This window comes from Echinops telfairi, unplaced genomic scaffold, assembly GCF_000313985.2.
Source record: "Echinops telfairi isolate 266 unplaced genomic scaffold, ASM31398v2 ScPeMD7_5868;HRSCAF=6743_1, whole genome shotgun sequence".
Taxonomy (NCBI): Eukaryota; Metazoa; Chordata; class Mammalia; order Afrosoricida; family Tenrecidae; genus Echinops; species Echinops telfairi.
The window spans coordinates 13,082,987-13,087,843 of record NW_022109768.1 but is presented as its reverse complement, the minus strand read 5'-3'; positions in this window follow the sequence as shown (position 1 = coordinate 13,087,843).

The window sequence follows — 4,857 nt, the reverse complement described above, 5'->3', positions numbered from 1 at the left end:
CCTCCACCAAGCGTGATTTCTGTGTCTCTTCTGATCACATGTCCAGCGTATGTGAAATGAAATATTATCCTTGCTTCTGAAAAATATTCTGACCATACTTCCTCCATGATAGATTTGTTAGTTCTTCTGGCAGTGTATTCACTTTTCTTCAGTACTCAAAGGCATCAGTTCTTCTTTGATCTTCCCTATTCATTGCCTAATGTTCATATGCATATGAGGCGCTTGAAATGACCATGACTTGGCTTCCACACACCTTTGACATCATTGCTTTTTAACACTTTTAAATTAAAGGGATCATTGGCATCAGATTTTCCCAGATCAGTATGTTATTTGATTTCTAGACTGCTTTTATGGGTGTTGATTATGGATCCAAGTAAAATTAAATTCTTGATAATATCAGTTTTTTCTCCACTAGTCACAATGTTGCTCTTTGATCCATTTGTACACTTCTGTTTTATTTTGATTTGTAATCCATACTGCAAGCTGTAATACTTTTCGTCAGTAACCGCTGCACATTCTCTTCCTTTTTGTCACCTACATATCAAGTCGTTAAAGAGTCCTTGTCCAACCATGATTCTTTGTTCGTCTTCAAATAGGTCAACATATAAGTTAAATGAGTATGGTGAAAGGATACACCTCTGACACACCTTTTCTGATTTTCTGATTGTCCCCTGTCTCTTTAAGTGACCGCCTCTTGTTCCATGTGTAAGTCTTGCATGAGCGAAATTAAGTGTTCTGGAATTCCCATTCTTTGCAATGTTGTTCATAATTTGTTATGACTCAAGCTGACAAATGTCTTCACATAGTCAATAAAGCACAGATAAAAATCTTTCTGTTATTTTCTTTTAGCCAAGATCTAGCTAACATTGGGAGTATTACCCTTCATCCATGTCCTCTTTTGAATCCAGCATCAATTTCTGAAAGTTACCTTAGACTGCTGCTACTGTTTTTGACCTAGGTTCATCATAACTTTACTTACATCTGATATTAATGATATTATTGAATAATTTCTTTATTCTGTTGGATCACAGAATGGCTACAAATATGAATCTAATCCTGCTGGTTGGCCAGGTATCTGTCTTTCAAATGTCTTTGCATAAACAGTGTGTTAGACAGAGTTCTCTAGAGAAACAAAACCAGGACACTTGTGATTTGATAGATAGATAGAGACAACACGAAGAAATAAACAGCTAATAAGTCCACAGAGCAGTATCAATGGCTCAGTTCAACTCACTTCCGTGAGACAGTTAGTACACTGGTAGTCCTTAAACTCACGAGTGCTGCTGGATACAAGTCAAGGAAGCAGACAGCTGAATCTTCTGTAGAGCAATACAGGCATTCTAGCCACAGGCAGGGCAGGTCACCAACAGTCAGCCAGATGACAGGGTCCCACAGTCCCTAGCTCAAGTGATGTATACACCAGCAGTGTGGTGAAGCAGGTCTCGAAGGTACCTCAACTATACTGACATGGTCCCCGGGTTGGGTGTCCCACAGGTAGTGTAGCTTGCAAGTCGAGGCAGAGAACTAGCTAAGGCAGCTGCATACTGGTCCGATCATCAGAGAGCAAGATACAGAAAGGTGAGGCTTTTATCTCTGCCCTTCAATTAAACTGCCACCTTATTAATCCCACATGTGTTTATTGGCCAAGTTGGCACAATAAACCTATCTATCACAAACAGTAAGCACTTCCAAAATTGCATCTGATTGTTGAAATATTTGGAGCCTTGGTGGCTTAGTGGGTTAAACGTTGGGCTGCTAACCACAAGGGTTAAACGTTGGGCTGCTAACCACAGTTCAAATCTAGAGAGAAAGATATGGCTTTCTACTCCCTTAACATTTATGGTCTTGGAAACCCACAAGGGCAGTCCTATCCAGTCCTTGAAGGTTGCTATGAGTCAGAATCTGCTCTGTGTCAGCAAGTGATAGTTGAAACATCTCAGTTGGTGTTCTGTCAATTCCTGAAGCCTGTTTTTTTTTTTTAAACCAGGATCCTTGGTAGTACAGTGGTTAAAGCACTTGGCTGCTGTGGTAGTTACATAATCTGATGTCAATTTGGGACTTGAGTGGATTAAGAGTGGAGGGGTGGAGTCGAGTCTGTCAATCAGATCCTCTGTGTGGGCATGGCCTTCTGAGAATTCTGGGAATTCCTGGATTTCCTCCTTGCGGGAGACAGTTCTCTCGCTTTCTCTTTCTCTGTCTCTCTCTCTTTCCCCCCTCACTCCCTTGGAGACTCTCTACCAGCAAGGCTGACTCCCTGCAAGACATCCCTGGAGGAGAAGCCATGTGGACCTACCCTGATGCAGCCCTAGATGCTGGAGAAACCACGTGGAGACCCCTGCCAGCGCTGAGATGCTTACAACGCCACCAGATCCAGAAGACTTCCAACCCACTGGCCTGTGATCTTCCTGCATTCAGCATCTTTGCATGTTTTGTGAGTCAGAAGAGGACATATGGACTAATATAGAATCTATGGGCTTGATCTGAACTGGGCTGGGGTGTTTCCTCAGTATTCAACTGCTCTTGTATATAAAGCTCTTTCTTATACACATCGGAGTCTCTATGAATCTGTTTCTCTAGTCTACCCGGACTAACACAGCTGCTTACTAGACGGTGGACAGTTCCAACCCAATGGAGATTCGACCCAGGAGCCACTCTCCAGGAAAATATACGGCTAAAATAATTTTATAGCTTTGGGAAGTGTATGCTACTCTTATACTCTCTTCTTCAGGGCTGCTGTGAATCAGAATCAACTTGATGGCAATGAGTTTGGTTTTGGGTTTGGTTCGTTATTGACGATGCCTTCATTGTGGCTTGGACTTCTTTCAGTACCATCCATTCTTGATCATATGCTACCTCCTGACATGTCGGAATGTTAAACAGTTATTTTTGCTAGTGACTGTGTAGTTGTATATGCTTGTGCTACTTCTTGTCGTTGTTCAGTTTCTACCCATAAAATTGTTTGATTTTTCAACTCAGAACTCTGAGTGTCAACTTGATTAAATCTGTGTATGTTCTTCTTTCTTTAGCTAACTCCAGATATTTTCACTTATTATAGTGCTTTGTCTTCTTGAATCACTCTTGGAAGTCTTTTGTTCAGCTCTTTTACTTCATCATTTCTTTCTTTCACTGTGTTCAAGAGGAAAGACGCTTCCCAGTCTCCCTTTAGGCTCCCTGGCCCGCCATATTTTTGAAGACCTTTTGCTTTCTTCTCGTTGATGTCTTTGATGTTGTTTTAGTCCTGGTAGACTAGAGAAACAAATTCATAGAGAGATTCATATGTATATAAGAAAGAGCTTTATATACAACAATTGAATACTGAGAAAACATCCCAGCCCAGTTCAGATCAACTACATAAGTCCGATATTAGCCCGTATGTCCGATACCAGTCTGTAAGTTCATCTTTAGACTCACGAAACACATGCAATGACACTGAATGCAGGAAGATCACAGACGAGTGGGTGGGAAGTCTTGTGGATCCAGTGGCAGTGGAAGCATCTCAGTGCTGGCAGAGGTCTCCACGTGGCTCCTTCTGCTCCAGGGTTCTAGTGTAGCTCCATGTGTCTTGTCCACAGGAATGTCTTGCAGGGAGTCAGTGTGTGTCCCACCTCCAGGGAGCTATTTATCTCCGTAGCACTTCCAAATGAGGTCAGCAAACTGCAACCTGATTGATAGGCTAAACTCCACCCCTTCACTCTTAAGTCTCAAAATGACATCCGATTATGTAACTACCACAGATGTTATTCCATAATGCATCGAATCTCTTCTTGTTATGATCTCTAAATTCAGGTAGGATATACTCAGGCAGAGGCTACAGTAGGGCCTGAGACTTTGCCTTCTGATCAGTTCTTAGGATGACCACACTTTAAGAACCTCTGTCCTAGGGTGTGGGAATGATTGGGTAAATTTGAGGTGGAGATCACATCCCCGTTTCAAGATGAATCTTGCTCTGAAGCCTAAGAGGAAGGGGGTGAGAGAGAGGGATACTGGAAAGAAGAGAAATGCCCTAGTTCATTAGGACCTGCTCTCACATACTCACTATGACCCTGCTCTGTCATTCTTGGCATTTACATTTTGTAGATGAAGAAAGTATGAGAGACAGCCGAGGTCTAGGGTGATTGTAGTGCAGCAGTTCTCAACCTTCCTCACGCTGTGACCCTTAATACAGTTCCTCATCTTGTGATGACCCCCCAACCATCAAATTATTTTCATTGGTACTTCATAACTGTAATTTTGCTACTGTTAAGAATCGGACGACTCCTGTGAAAGAGTAGTTCGACCCCCCACAGGGGTCCCGACCCACAGGTTGAGAACCGCTGACAGAGTGGGAAGGAATCGAAACTCCTATTGGTGATGGAACTTGGAAATATGGTGACTTTCCAAGCAGAAAAAAATCACAAACTAGAAATTGGACAATATGGCCAGCCCCACTACAAGACACGATGGCCCTCACTGGCCCATAGACCTATGGGGGACAACACTGGAGACACAGTACAGGAATTGCACCTGATCTGACCCCACCACACCGAGGCAAAACATTAAGGGCATGCAACAGAACAGCAAAGGGAGCAGAGCAAGGAAGTCCTGAGGGAATACCAAAAATAGACTTTGGGTCCAGGACGTGGTACCCCATCATATTCGACTGGAAAACACTCCTACAGGTCAACAAACATTTTGAACTATTTACAGGCTTTTTTTTTTGTCATTGGTTTTTTTGTTGTTGTTTTGTTTTGTTGCTTTGTCTTGCTCTGTCTTGTATTTTGTGCGTATTATTATCTCTGCAGGTCTATCTAATTAAGATAGGCTGGATAAACAATCTGGAGGAGAAAACAATGGGACTGATGGTTCCGGGGCAACCTG